This window comes from Aulonocara stuartgranti (genome assembly GCF_965226115.1).
Source record: "Aulonocara stuartgranti genome assembly, chromosome: 4".
In the NCBI taxonomy this organism is placed as follows: domain Eukaryota; kingdom Metazoa; phylum Chordata; class Actinopteri; order Cichliformes; family Cichlidae; genus Aulonocara; species Aulonocara stuartgranti.
Window position 1 is genome coordinate 30,713,029 of NC_138942.1, and position 15,829 is coordinate 30,728,857.

Sequence of the window (15,829 nt, forward strand, 5' to 3'; positions counted from 1 at the left end):
TGAACGTAGCCTTAAAGTTTCTTTATACAGCAGATTTTGCAGACAAATGCCACAAAAAAACAGAAAATAATACAATCATAAATGCATCATCAAAGCATTAAAGCCCTTTAAGTCATCACAGGGTTCAATGCATTCCACAGTCTGGGTGCAATAGTTTTGAAGCAGGTGTGAGAGGCCACTAAAAGGTTTTGATTCTATGACATCAGGCTACGAGAAGAGGTATATATATATAGTTATATATGAATCATATCAACAATACAAGGAAGGGCTTCTCCATATAATGCTCTAAAACAGGGGTGTCAAACTCAAATACACAGTGGGCCAAAATTCAAAACTGGAATTTAAGAATGGATCTCTTCTTATGGACTCAAACAAGTTTTGCTGAAAAACTGAATATGGGACAAGCAAAGCTTAATACTAAACAATATATATATTAGCTGTATAATACCAGTAGGCCAGCTCTAATAATAATTTGGTATGGCGCCCGCGGGCCAGAGTTTGACACCTATGCTCTAAAAGTTACAAATAAAATTTAAAAAGTGCAGCAACTTTAAAACAGGGGTTATGAGTTCCTCTGTTTCAGAGAGCCAATAGTCTCACTGCAGAGTTTTGGACAACCTGGAAACTATTCAGCCCTTTCTTGACACGTAAATAGACAATTAGAATAGTCCAGTCTTGTAGAGACAAAAGCATGAATTATCATCTCAAGTTCACTTGCTGACACCATTGATTGAAGTTTTGAGCTGTTCCTCAAATGAAAGAAGCTAGTTCTTACTGTCTGTTTTAAGTTATATTTCTGGGAAAAAAGCTTTGTCAAAAATAACACCTAAATTTCTGAGTGACCAGGATCACCCAATTTCTGATTAACCTCTAGGACCTGGCGCCCAAATATGTGAACATCACATTTTGGGTTGTCTAGACCAAAATACTCAATTTTGGTCTACAAGGGCCTGATATTCACTTACGAGGACATTATACTGCCACTGTTCTTTTTTTCATTTTAAACGAAAGTCCTCATATGTGGTTCTCATTTATCTTCGAAATAAAAATTAGGTAAAAAAAAAATCTGTCCAAATATCAAAGAGAAATTAAAAATGTATGCCATGGAAGAGTTCGGTTCTTAGGAGGTTAATGTTGGACACTGCAATTTCCAACATTAAACAGCAATAATCAATTAATCAGCAATATAATCAAAGTTTCAGTTTTATCTGGGGTTAGCTGTAAATAGTTTTTATTTAAACATTGATTAATGTTAGTTAAGCAATTAATTAAAACAGACAGTTTGTGAACCTCTGAAGGCGTAAAAGAGCAGTACTGCTGAATATCATTAATATCTGGTCTAAAAGAAGAATATATATTAAAAAGAAAATAGGTCCCAGCACAGAGCCTTCAGGGACTCCACATTTAGACATAATCTGTTTTGCAGACACATTAAAACTCCCACCAGATTAGGATGTAGGATGAAAACCACTTTAAAACAGACTGGATATCTCAACCAGATTCTTCAGTCTTTTTATTAGGATAGTATGATTAATTGTGTCAAAAGCTGAGGAAAGGTCTAGTAAGACCAACGCTGTGTATTCTCCAGAATCGTCTGACATCATAATAGAGATGGACCGATCGGACTGATACTGACCGAAATTATTGGATCGGACCCCCTCCTTGAATCGCTACCTTATCGTGGTGGAGGGGTTTGTGTGTCCCAGGGATCCCAGGGGCTATGTTGTCTGGGGGCTTTTGCCCCCTGGTAGGGTCTCCCATGGCAAACTGGTCCTGGGTGAGGGACCAGACAAAGAGCGATTCAGAAGACCCCCATGAAAAGAATATCGAGGGAACAGTTTACCCTGCCCGGGATAGGGTTACCGGGGCCCCGCCCTGGAGCCAGGCCCGGGGAGGGTGCCCGAGGGCGAGCGTCTGGTGGCCGGGCCTTAGTCCATGGGGCCCGGCCGGGCACAGCCCGAAGAGGAGACATGGGCCCATCCTCCCGCAGGCCCACCACCCGCAGGAGGCGCCATAGGGGTCGGGTGCATTGTGAGCCGGGTGGCGGCCAGGAGCGGAGGCCCTGGCGGACCGACCCCCGGCTGCCAAGACTGGCAATAGGGACATGGAATGTCACCTCTCTGGTGGGGAAGGAGCCTGAGTTGGTGCGTGAGGTTGAGAGGTACCGGCTAGATATAGTTGGGCTCACCTCTACGCATTGTCTGGGCTCTGGAACCAGTCTCCTGGAGAGGGGCTGGACTCTGTCTCAGTCTGGAGTTGCCCCTGGTGAGAGGCGGCGGGCTGGGGTGGGTATTCTTATATCCCCTCGGCTTGCTGCCGGTACGTTGGGGTTTTTCCCGGTGGACGAGAGGGTTTGTTCCCTGCGCCTTAGGGTCGGGGAACGGGTCCTGACTGTCATCTGCGCTTATGCGCCGAGTGGCAGTTCGGAGTACCCAGCCTTCTTAGAGTCCCTGGGGGGGGTGCTGGAAGGTGCTCCACCTGGAGACTCTGTTGTCCTGCTGGGAGACTTCAATGCTCACGTGGGTAACGACAGCGAGACCTGGAGGGGCGTGATTGGGAGGAACGGCCTCCCTGATCTGAACCCGAGCGGTGCTTTGTTATTGGACTTCTGTGCTAATCACAGTTTGGCCATAACGAACACCCTGTTCGAACATAAGAGTGTCCATAAGTGCACGTGGCACCAGGATGCTCTAGGCCGTAGGTCGATGATCGATTTTGTAATCGTATCACCAGACCTGCGACCATATGTTCTGGACACTCGGGTAAAGAGAGGGGCTGAGCTGTCAACTGATCACCACCTGGTGGTGAGTTGGATCAGGTGGCGGGGGAGGACGCTGGACAGACCTGGTGCACCTAAACGCGTAGTGAGGGTGTGCTGGGAACGTCTAGCAGAGGCCCCAGTCCGCGAGATCTTCAACGCACACCTCCGGCAGAGCTTCAACAGCATTCCGAGGGAGACTGGGGACATTGAGTCCGAATGGACCATGTTCAGCGTCTCCATTGCCGAAGCTGCTGCATTGAGCTGCGGCCGCAAGGTGGTTGGTGCCTGCCGTGGTGGTAATCCCCGAACCAAATGGTGGACACCAGAGGTGAAGGGAGCCACCAGGCTGAAGAAGGAGGCCTATCGGGCTTGGTTAGCCTGTGGGACTCCGGAGGCAGCCGACAGGTATCGACAGGCCAAGCGGAATGCGGCTCGGGCAGTGGCTGAAGCAAAAACTCGGGTGTGGGAGGAGTTCGGAGAGGCCATGGAAAAAGACTTTCGGACTGCCTCGAAGAGATTCTGGCAAACCGTCAGGCGTCTCAGGAGGGGAAAGCGGTGCTCTACCTGCACTGTGTATAGTGCTGGCGGAGCGCTGTTGACGTCGACTGAGAAAATTGTCGGGCGGTGGAAGGAATACTTCGAGGACCTCCTTAATCCCACTGACACGTCTTCCGGGGAGGAAGCAGAGTCTGGGGATGAGGGGTGTGACCCACCAATTTCCGGGGGCGAGGTCACTGAGGCAGTTAAACAACTCCTTGGTGGCAGAGCCCCTGGTGTCGATGAGGTCCGCCCCGAGTTCCTGAAGGCTCTGGACGTTGTAGGGCTGTCTTGGTTGACACGTCTCTGCAATGTTGCGTGGAGATCAGGGGCAGTACCTGTGGACTGGCAGACCGGGGTGGTGGTCCCCATCTTCAAGAAGGGGGACCGGAGGGTGTGTTCCAACTACAGGGGGATCACACTCCTCAGCCTCCCCGGGAAAGTCTATGCCAGGGTGCTGGAGAGGAGGGTTCGTCCGCTAGTCGAACCTCGGATACAGGAGGAACAATGCGGTTTTCGTCCTGGTCGCGGAACACTGGACCAGCTCTTTGTCCTCTCGAGGATACTTGAGGGTGCATGGGAGTTTGCCCAACCAGTCTACATGTGTTTTGTGGACCTGGAGAAGGCATTCGACCGTGTCCCTCGGGGCGTCCTGTGGGAGGTGTTGCGCGAGTATGGGGTGTCTGGCCCATTGCTACGGGCCATTCAATCCCTATACAACCGTTGCAAGAGCTTGGTTCGCATTGCCGGCAATAAGTCGGACTCGTTCCCGGTGGGTGATGGGCTCCGCCAGGGCTGCCCTTTGTCTCCGGTTCTGTTCATAATTTTTATGGACAGGATTTCTAGGCGCAGCCAAGTGGCGGAGGGCTTTCGCTTTGGTGGCCTCAGAATCTCATCTCTGATTTTTGCGGATGATGTGGTTCTGTTGGCTTCATCGGGTGAGGGCCTCCAGCTCGCACTGGAGCGGTTCGCAGCCGAGTGTAACGCAGCGGGAATGAGGATCAGCACCTCCAAATCTGAGGCCATGGTTCTCAGCCGGAAAAGGGTGGAGTGCCCACTCCGGGTCGGGGATGAGTTCCTGCCCCAAGTGGAGGAGTTCAAGTATCTCGGGGTCTTGTTCGCGAGTGATGGGAGAAGGGAGCTGGAGATCGACAGACGGATTGGGGCTGCGGCTGCAGTAATGCGGACGCTGCACCGGTCAGTCGTGGTGAAGAGGGAGCTGAGTGTAAAAGCGAAGCTCTCAATTTACCGGTCGATCTACGTCCCTACCCTCACCTATGGCCACGAGCTGTGGGTAGTGACCGAAAGAACGAGATCGCGGATACAAGCGGCGGAAATGAGCTTCCTCCGAAGGGTGGCTGGCCTCTCCCTTAGAGATAGGGTGAGAAGTTCGGCCATCCGGGAGGGGCTTAGAGTAGAGCAGCTGCTGCTCCACATCGAAAGGAGCCAGCTGAGGTGGTTCGGGCATCTGGCAAGGATGCCCCCTGGGCGCCTCCTGGGCGGGGTGTTCCAGGCATGTCCCACCGGGAGGAGGCCCCGGGGCAGACCCAGGACACGCTGGAGAGATTATATCTCTCGGCTGGCCTGGGAACGCCTTGGTATTCCCCCGGACAAGCTGGAGGAGGTGGCTGGGGAGAGGGAGGTCTGGACCTCTTTGCTTAGGCTGCTACCCCCGCGACCCGACCTCGGATAAGCGGATGAAGATGGATGGATGGATGGATGGATATCGGAGAGAAATAAAAAATGTAATCCGATCCATTAAATATCATAAAAGCGCCTCACAAAACTAGCGACACAGTGTAACCCAGCTCATGACCTTAGCACGTGGGAGCAGTGTGCGTCTCGTGATAGAGCGGCTGTGGCGTGCGAAACCTGTCGGCGGTCTGGTTGAGCATTTGGAGCCTCGCTACGTGCTTCCAAACCAGCATTTCATAAAGCATTCCCACGTTAAGCTTAACAACCGATATATGGCGCGACTGCCTCTCTCCCCTTCCTCTCCTGCTGCTACTTCAATCATGAAACTGATCAACGATCAGCTGATCGGCTTTTCCGTCGCAACCCCCGTCTCTCTTGTTTGTTTATCGCCCACTTTGCGCCAGAAAGAGGAAACCAGCGGATAAACAACAGCAGCACGTTTAAACGTAATAAGCTGTTGTTAGAATTTATTTAATATTACTTTCTACACCAGGATTATTTTCTACGTTGCTGACAGCTGATAACTATGCAGGGGCGGGTCTAGCAAGGTTTTGCCAGGTAGGGCATTAACAGGGAAAGGGGGGCACAAAAACATACTTTTCTTTCTAATTGTCATGTCTGGCTTTTAATAAATAATTATCTGAATCTTACAACCAAAGTTTTCGTCTGATGTAAAATGTATAGAAATCCATTATTGTATATAGTAACTACTAAGTCAAATTTATAACCTAGAAAGCTACAGTACTCAAAGGTGGGAAACCTCGTTTGGCTCTTGGCGAAGGCGGTCGCACTTTACTCCTCTCCTCCTCTCCCTTATCTTAGCAGGGGCTTAGCCTCTTATGTCCTTGTCTAGTCTCGTGTTTTTTGTATTACTTTTCCCTGGAACACTCTCTCATAGTCTGTTCTCTAAAACCTAAAAGGGAATTATGGATTTGATCAACTGGTCCCTGAATGCTATTGACACCCTTTTCTCAACGAGAAGTCTGAGTGTCCGGGTGGTACTTTCCCTGCCGGATACACGATGGACGGGTGGCAGAAATGGAGAATCGTGTGCCTGGCGGGACTGTCGATCGAGGACACTGAAGATATCTACCTATCCGGAACCATGATAACAGGGTTCTTGCTGATCGGAGCTGGCTTGGCCCTGGCTTATCGAAGAATTAAGAAAGCAGAACTGGCTGTTCCCCCACAAGGCTGCCCGCTGGGATTGAAACGATGGGACGAGGCATGAGTTCTCAGAATGGGCTCATTGAGTGCAGCATGGATAAGATCTTGAACTCTGGACACACACACACACACACATACACATACACTGATACGCACTCACTCATCCCCCCTCCCTTTCCAAACGCCTTCGATGCTTGTTCCCTTCTGGAGAACACGGCGGGTCTGAGCCCGCGCTGGAATAATAGCGCAGGGCAGGCAGTGGCGTGTCTAGAAAATTTTTGTTGGGGGGGCCAGGTAGGGGCACAGATTTGGAGAAGGGTGGCAGATGTAATTGGCAGATAATGTTTAAAAAAAATTCTACCAACCGTTAACCATAATTAAATAACCCTGTAAACCTAATAACTGAATGTGCTTTTAACTCTTATTAGAATGAGATTTTAAGCACTACGGTGCAAAGTTTTTAGATACTGCGTTGATAAAGTACAAGAGATACAATCAGTGCTTTGTCAGTGTTTACTCAGCATTCAAGGACAGCAATATTTGCATAGTATTTTTACTGACATATAGTGCACATATGTTTTGGGCAAAAACATTTTTTAATATTAAAATACGAACATTTGTAACAAATAATTGACAAATCAGCCAATTCCAATGTAAAACTTTATCTGCCTGTTAAAAAAAGAAGATAATCTTCTCACAAACTGGTGTTTGATTTTGAAAAAAGTGGGGAAACAACTGAAAAGACTAACATTTGAATGAAACCTGCCTCCCCTTCCCTCATCCACCTGCTGGCCTCTGTGGAAGCCCCGCCATAGCCACCACCAAACAACTGAGTTATTTTTACACATCGACCTGCATCTGGCCAATCCACCACCTCTCATTGTTCATGCCGTTACAAAAAAAAATAAAAAATAAGTCACCGGGCATATCCCCGGTATGCCCGATGGCCAGTCCAGCTATGTTAACCTGCAACCAAATCTGCAGCTCCATACAGCAATGTTACGACTTGGATTATATATTATAACTCATAACTCTTATGTTAGCTCCCCTCAGTAGCATACTGTCTGAAATATTCGACGGCTGCAATAATTCTTCAAGTGTTATTTTTTCCTTGGTATTCTAATTTCACCTAAGTTTACTAAACTCAACAAACTTAATATTACTTACCGGGACATTTATTCTGGCCTCATTTTCTTTCACCGAAAAATTGTTTCCTGCGGTGCCATCTTTCGTGCTTGGCTCTCCTACCTTTGCTAACGTGATGCACAAAGCGCAGAAGCCGATGCTGCATTCACTTACACTCGGATATCTGAGCTTCACCGTGAAAACATAATCGGACATTTGATATTTGATTGAATTTTATTGTTTTGCCTTTGGGGTGGCACCTGGGGTGGCCAGTCTGGTTGGGGGGGTGGCCTGTGCCCCCCCAGGCCACCCTGCTGGACACGCCACTGAGGGCAGGATGGCTGCTGTGTTTGCTTCGGATTACTCCTCACCCCCTACCCAACCCTGTTGCTTGTCACGTGCTCCATAATGTTGTGCTGTGGACATTTATGTGCTTCTGTGCAGAGGAGTTTTTTGGTTTCCTGTTCTCATGCTGTCCTTTCATAGGAGCCCAGCATGAGTAGAGGTCTCTTTTTTTAAGTGATGGGTCGTTCGCGAACGAAATGGCTCTTATAGCCGGCTCTTTGACGTGAACGACGCGAGCCGTCACGTGGGGTTTTTTTTTCTCTCACCCTCTCTCTCTCTCTCGCACTTTTTTTCCGCTTCACTCTGCACATGAGCCTTGTGCTTTACGCTGGGCAGAGGGGGGAGTTATACTCAGTAGCACAGGAACAGAGCCAGAGGGAGAGAGAGAGAACGGGAGCCAGGGACAACAACATCACATTAGAAAGGTATAGTAATCATCCACAACTATTTTCGGTTGCAGATGATAAAGGATTCAGAAAGTTTATTCATGCGGGCCCATATGACAGAGAATATGCATCTTCTTTATGTTTTCATATTTTAATTTATATTTAATTGTGTTGTGGTTTGCAGTGTTTTGTGTTGTTTTCACTTTAAATTTGTAAAAGGAAAAAGCTGAAAATTTAAATAGTTAAAAGTTGAAATGTGAATAGTTGATTTTTGTATTATATGATTTATTTATTACATTTTATGTGGAGTGAATAAATAAAAGTATATTTATGGTGGCCCCTAGAGACGAAGCACATATAAACTTCAAATCACGTACAAACTCCAAAACACGTAAAAACTCCAAAACACGTAAAAACACGTACAAACTCCAAAACACGTAAAAACTCCAAAACACGTAAAAACTCATAAGCACGTAAAAACTTAGAAGCATATAAAAACTCAAAACACGTACAAAAGACAACAGAAGTACTCCAGGATGCTGGGCGCAGTGTTGAGCTTTTGTTATCTTGTGGCTACACAAGCCAGCAAGTACCAACGACCGGATTTGATGTATGGTAGTAACAGGTAAATGAACTTTTTTTTTAAATTATTTGAATATATATGAGTGCTTGTGTATGAATACACAAACAATACATACATGCTTTCAATTGTGTAATTTAAGTGATCTAGTAGCTTTGCTTTGGAAGTTCAGTTCATGCTAGAAATGTGTTTTGGAGTTTGTACGTGTTTTGTCTCTAGGTGCCACCGCATGTATTTATATATAAACATATATAAATAAAACCACTTTTTTTACGTTAGTAATTCCTTTTGTGCATAATTTTATATTATTGTTAATAATTAATTAATTAAAGCAACAAAACAATCTGAAGAGCCGGTTCGGAGCCGAAAGAGCCGGCTCTTTTTAGTGAGCCGAACCGAAAGAGCCGGATCTCTAAAAAGAGCTGGAAATCCCATCACTACTTTTTTTCCTCTTGTACTTTCCCATTGTAGTGTACATTTCAGTGTTTTTCTGTAATGTTACTAATCTCCGACCTGTATCCCCATGTGATGTCTGTGTTGTGTGTGTAAGGTCGGGGGGGGGGGGGGGTCCCATTTCACTGCAGGGCAACCTGCATGTGGTGAATAAAGCTTTGATTGATTGATTGATTGATTGATTGATTGATTGATTGATTGATTGATTGATTGATCATGTTGAATCTATTTAAGTATTGTAGAAAAATTGTTGACTACTGTGCTTTTTTTTTATACGTGCTTTAAATTAAAGTTGATTAAGCATTAAGCACGTGCTAAGCATAATTAAGCATTATTGGGGGGGGGTGTCTCTATTTATTTTTTTTTCTTTTGCTGGGAGTTGGCAACCCTATTAGTTAGGTTGTTTAATATTTCCACTAAGTACTCTTTAAAATACCAGAATAGTGAGGATGGTGTAGGTTTAAGTTTATTAGATTGATCAGTTTTGCTGAACTATGAAATATTTTGGGTGCAGTGTATTTTTTGCATACAGGTTTAACAGAATAGCTTTAGTGGTTTTCTTTTTTAAACTTGAGTATGAACTTATACAAAATGCAGCAAGATATTTAAAAAAAACATTTTATTGATTATGAAATACCCTATAGAGATTGAAAATGTGACGTCATTCAGGGGTAAAACCGCAAAGGATTCTGGGAACTCATGGCAAGAGGTACTAGTGCACGCAGGCTTTCAATTGAAATCAGTTACACAGCGATAAAAATAAACAAAAGATGTCAAGAAGCTGTTGTATTGTTAACTGCAATAGCCAGTCGCATGACAGCCACGGGAAGCCGATGGGTAAAGAGATCGGTTGTTATCGGATTACGTCGTTGAAGAGAAATTGTTCGAGCCATGTTTCCGAAGTAACAAACAGGCGACGGATGGCCTGGATTGCAGCCATTCAAAGACCAAATATAACGTCCCAGAACACTCCAGCTCACATGTTAGTCTGCTCCAAGCATTCCCACAAAGGTCAGTGTTTTGTAGTAATTAATACGTCATTTTTCTTAACATAATTGGTGATATAGGTTATAAGCAAGTCTGGTGCTGAACAGAAATTGTCGCGCTATGCTCCTTTGTTTATTGTGCATAAATACTGAATTGTCCTGACACAATATTGTGTTTCGCTTCTGTTATTACCATGGTACATTGACAAAAACATATACTTTTATTCACAGGGTAAAACAGGTTTTTTTGTATCACCAATTGCCCAGTGCGATTACAGCATACAATATTGTTGTCACTGCTACATTTCTGTAATGCGTACCAGAAATTATTTCCACTACTAATTAATTACCGTTGAGCTTAAAGGTCCTATTAATAAACTGTTAACGAATGTGTATTTATGAAGACGATTTGTGAGACTGGTAAACTTATGATAGGTACGATGGTCTTTCGTTCTACACGGTGCATTTCAAGGTCCTGTACCCATCCGTCTGTACACTGTACCTGGGCTTGTTGCAGTGACCTGAAGTTACTAAACTTCATGAGAGTATGCACTCACTCCAAGAACCGTATAATTATAAATATGAGCGTGGTGAAAGTTGGGCAGCACGCTAACGTCTTTTGTCCACTCTGTGTGCTCGTAAGGGTCTAACCCTTTCACTCCTTTGATTTTTTCCTCGTATCTTTTCTTTGACTTTTCATCAAGTCTGTCTTTGTACGGACTGGCATTGTTCTCCTTCGTTGTGTACATTACTTTTTCGGGGGACAAAGAACAAGCAAGAAGGTATTGGAACCGGAGAATGAACGTTTTCAGGTGCTGAAAATGCTTGCATTTGATGCGGTACTTGGATTGTTTTGCCACGAGTTCCCGGCACGCAATGCGCGAAAGTCACGTGGTCTGTCAATCTCTATATCGGATTTATATCGGTATCGGCAGATATCCAAATTTATGATATCGGTATCGGACATAAAAAAGTGGTATCGTGCCATCCTCTTCCGGCGCCCCCCGTGTGCGGCAGCCTGTTACAGCAGCTCTGCTCATTCTGAGTTTCTTTCTTTCTTATCTTTTTTCTCGTAATTTTTTTTATAACTAACGTATTAGTAATTAGACTCTGCAACCATGTTCTACCGTTTTGTGCTAGTCCTGGTCGTTTTTCTCAGTTTATTTCTACTTTTTTCACCCGTGTCTGGGGACCCAGAGCAGAGATCCTTTGTTTACAGTAAGGATCAGCTGTTAGCGCTGCGTCCTGCAGCAGTACTGCCGGCGGACAGACCCGACATTCCCAGCGAGCTGAGGAGGAAAAGACGGGGGTGTCGTGCTGGGAAGGAGCGCCGTCGCCCGAGAAGGAGACGTTATCGACCATCTCTTCCTTCTGTAATTATTGGAAACGTAAGATCTTTGTCCAATAAGATGGATGAGCTCATGTCACTAACCTGGTCACAGAGGGAGTACCGGCAATGTAGCATCATGATGCTAACGGAGTCGTGGCTAACATCGCTAACTCCGGACACAAGCGTGACACTACCGGGATTCCAGCTGCTGCGAGCGGACAGGACCAGAGACAGCGGTAAGAGGAAAGGAGGGGGACTGGCAGTTTTTGTGAACGACAGATGGTGTAACCCTGGGCACATCACTGTAAAAGAGCAACTCTGCAGCAGAGACATTGAGCTGTTAGCCATTAGCATGCGTCCGTACTACCTGCCCCGGGAGTTCTCGCATGTTATCGCGATAACAGCGTATGTCCCCCCCTCGGCCAATGCGGATGCAGCCTGTGACTCTCTCCACTCTGTGGTCAGCAGACTGCAAACACAATCACCGAGAGCCCTTCTCATAATATCAGGGGACTTCAATCATGCCTCACTGGACTCCACACTGCCCACCTTCACCCAGTATGTGACCTGCCCAACCAGAGTCAATAAAACACTGGACTTACTGTATGCCAATGCAGAAGAGGCATACAGTTCATCACCTCTCCCTCCCCTAGGCAGATCTGATCACAACCTGGTGCACCTTGTCCCTGTGTATGAGCCCTTAGTGCGCAGGGAGCCACCAGCCACCCGCACAGTACAGAGATGGTCGGAGGAGAGCGAGGAGGCTCTTAAGGATTGTTTTGAGTCGACTGTGTGGGAGGTGATTTGTGATGACCACGGAGAGGACATCGACAGCCTGGTGACATGCATTACTGACTATATAAATTTCTGTGTGGATAACACCGTACCTACCAGGACTGTACGGTGTTTCTCCAACAACAAACCTTGGATTACCCCAGAAATTAAAACCGTCCTCAAGCAGAAGAGGAGGGCCTTCAAATCCAGAGACAAAGAGGAGTTGAAAAGGGTGCAGAGAGAGCTGAGGGGACTGATAAGGAATGGGAAGGACAGCTACAGGCAGAAGATGGAGAACCAGCTTCAACAAAACAACGTTGGTGAAGTCTGGAGAGGCCTCAGAACCATCTCGGGCCACAAACAGCAGAACTCTCTGCCTGGGAGGGATGTGAGGTGGGCAAATGAACTGAATCATTTCTTCAACAGATTTGATTCAGCCATGAGGCAGTCTGCAACATCGGCTGCAGACTCACCCACCCCCACTGCTGCTGTTCCACCTCAGACTCTTCACACCTCCTCTATTCACCCTGCTCACTCCCCCCCACCCCCAACTACAGCATCCAATACACACTCAACACAAAGCTCCAGCCTGTCTCTCTCAACCACCCAGGTTAGGAGGGAACTGAGGAGGATTAATGGCAAGAAGGCAGCGGGTCCAGATGGCATCAGCTCGAGGGTCGTCAGGTCCTGCGCGGACCAACTGTGTGGGGTGATGGAGCACCTCTTCAACCTGAGCCTGAGGTTGGGAAGAGTCCCACAGCTCTGGAAAACCTCCTGTGTTGTACCAGTGCCAAAGACTTCACGCCCCAAGGACCTCAACAGCTACAGGCCGGTGGCTCTGACATCCCACCTGATGAAGACCCTGGAGCGGTTGGTCCTGGCTCAGCTTCGGCGCCTAATAAGCTCATCACTGGACCCACTTCAGTTTGCCTACCAGCCTGGCATTGGAGCGGATGATGCCGTCATTCACCTCCTACATCGTTCCCTCGCTCACCTGGAGACCGCTGGAAGCACTGTGAGAATTATGTTCTTTGATTTCTCCAGTGCCTTCAACACTATTCTTCCCTCGGTTCTAAAGGACAAGCTGGTGAACTCTGGAGTGGACCATCACCTCACTACCTGGATTTTGGACTACCTCACCGACCGACCACAGTATGTGAGGACTCAGGGCTGTGTGTCGGACAGGGTCATCTGCAGTACGGGGACCCCACAGGGAACGGTTCTGGCTCCGTTCCTCTTCACCATCTACACTGCAGACTTCTCCCACAATTCCACCCAGTGCTTCCTGCAGAAGTTCTCTGATGACTCTGCAATAGTCGGCCTCATCACTGATGGGGACGACAAGGAGTACAGAGGTCTGACCCAAGACTTTGTGGACTGGTGCCAGCTGAACTACCTCCAGATCAACGCCAGTAAAACCAAGGAACTGGTGGTAGACTTCCGCAGGCACAAGCATTCTCCACTGCAACCACTGAACATCCAAGGTATGGACATTGAGGCTGTGGACAGCTACAGATACCTTGGTGTTCATCTGAACAATAGACTGGACTGGACTCATAACTCAGACGCCCTCTACAGGAAAGGGCAGAGCAGGCTGTACCTGCTGCGGAGACTCAGGTCATTTGGAGTGGAGGGCCCACTCCTGAAGACCTTCTATGACTCTGTCGTGGCTTCTGCTATCTTTTATGGTGTGGTCTGCTGGGGCGGCAGCATCTCTGCTGGGGACAGGAAGAGACTGAACAGGGTGATCCGAAGGGCCAGCTCTGTTCTAGGATGTCCTCTGGACCCAGTGGAGGTGGTGAGTGACAGGAGAATGGTGGCTAAGCTGTCATCACTGTTGGACAACATCTCCCACCCCATGCAGCAGACTGTGACAGCACTGAGCAGCTCCTTCAGTGGGAGACTGCGGCACCCACGGTGTGGGACGGAGAGATTTCGCAGGTCTTTCCTCCCCACTGCTGTCAGACTCCATAATAAAGACTTTAACTGATCAAACACACACATCCATACATATGCAATAATACTAAGTGCAATAATCCTTTCTGTCATCGTTGTATTTTTACTCAGTTGTATATAGCATTTGTATTTGTATTCTATTTTTATCTTATTGTATATTTATTTTATTTTATTCTACTGTATATAGTATTTTATTTTATTCTATTCTGTACAGTTGTGTACTGTATTTATTCTTATTGTATCCTAATTTTTGCCTCATAACTTTTGCACTGTCCACTTCCTGCTGTGACAAAACAAATTTCCCACGTGTGGGACTAATAAAGGTTATCTTATCTTATCTTATCTCTACATCATAATATCATTGGTAACTTTAAGCACTGCTGTTTCTAGATTCTTGCTTAGAGCTAAAGTTGAGATAAAAAAAAAAGACACAACTATGGTCACATGGACACATTGCTATTGTTGTTTTATTACTTACTTAATCAATATATAATATTTAACCTTTTTGTGTGGCATCTAAAACCCATAGACTTTTCACTGTGAAGAGATGACGTGACATTTTATAACATATTTTTAAAATTAACAGCACAGTATGTTGAATTGAAAAGACCCAGAAACAGGCAAAAAAAAAGAAAATCATTTAACCAGGAGGAGTCTGCTGGTCTTTGCTGGATCGTTGTCTACCACGATTGCTGGATCGTGGTAGACAACAATCAGTGAGACTCAAGCTACAGCTCAAGCTAAGTCAAGTGTCTATTGTGAAAGTTGTAACTCATTCTCGTTTCCTTGCCTACAGACCTCCTGGATAACCTTCCCTGTGTGAATCTTTGTGTCAAGTGTGGAGAAAGGAACTGCGGTCGTGAGTGTGGAGAGTTGGAGAACGAGAGATTTCCCCCCTTTGGATTTCCCTGGAGCCCCGTCCCCCACATTGTTGTATATAGCACTGCCCTGCACTTCCTTTATATACACCTGGTGAACTCTGTAAATAAATTCTTGTGTTCAGCTGATTCTGGAGTCCTGCGCTTGAGTCTCCCACGTTGAACTGTAACAGACCTGAAGAAAAATGCTAACTCTGGATATCATTAATATTAGAGGAAAACTGAAAAACTATCAATTAAAAATTGTCCATCCATCCATTCTATTATATCCATGGATAGTACACTGCTGCAGTGTAATTTGACATTGGATCATTGTTAGCAGTAGATAGCTAAAAAATACATTTATTAAGTGATTAAACCTATAACAGCATTAAATTCAGGAAGGATGAATGGGATGGAAGTATCTGCTGAATCAGTAAGCAAATGCTAAGCTGTTAGAGCATTAGATACTGTTAACTAAAACTAATGGATTCAGATAAACTAATTTTACCTTAGATCCTTAGATTAAGGGTGTATTCTGTGGTGCTTTTACCTCGATATTACATATTATCAGGGTTTTAGTGTAGAAAAAATACATAAACAAAAGCAAAAATATTTTGAGATACCAATATATTTAATAGCTTTCTTATTTATTTATTTATTGTGATTATACAGTTTGTACTATGACATTTTCTTTCAGCTCTTTCAAAATCTTGTCAGGCGTTATCACTCAAAAGTTTAATAGTCATAAAAGTATAGTCATAATATGTTATGTACACTCAAAAAAGTGAAATTGAATGGTTATTGCATTTACAAGTCTCTAACAAAATCCGAGGTTTCCAAGGTGAACTTAATTAAATCATTAGTGTTGGTCAAG

General features: G+C 45.8%; 1 long non-coding RNA gene across 1 annotated transcript; it reads left to right on the forward strand.

Annotated features, from left to right (window-relative positions):
- The first annotated feature begins 5,070 nt into the window (after positions 1-5,070).
- LOC309705281 lies at positions 5,071-15,538 on the forward strand. The gene is made up of 3 exons (XR_014276530.1): positions 5,071-6,411; positions 7,617-8,055; positions 14,892-15,538. It is a non-coding gene; the product is annotated as an uncharacterized lncRNA (long non-coding RNA).
- The last annotated feature ends 291 nt before the right edge of the window (positions 15,539-15,829 follow it).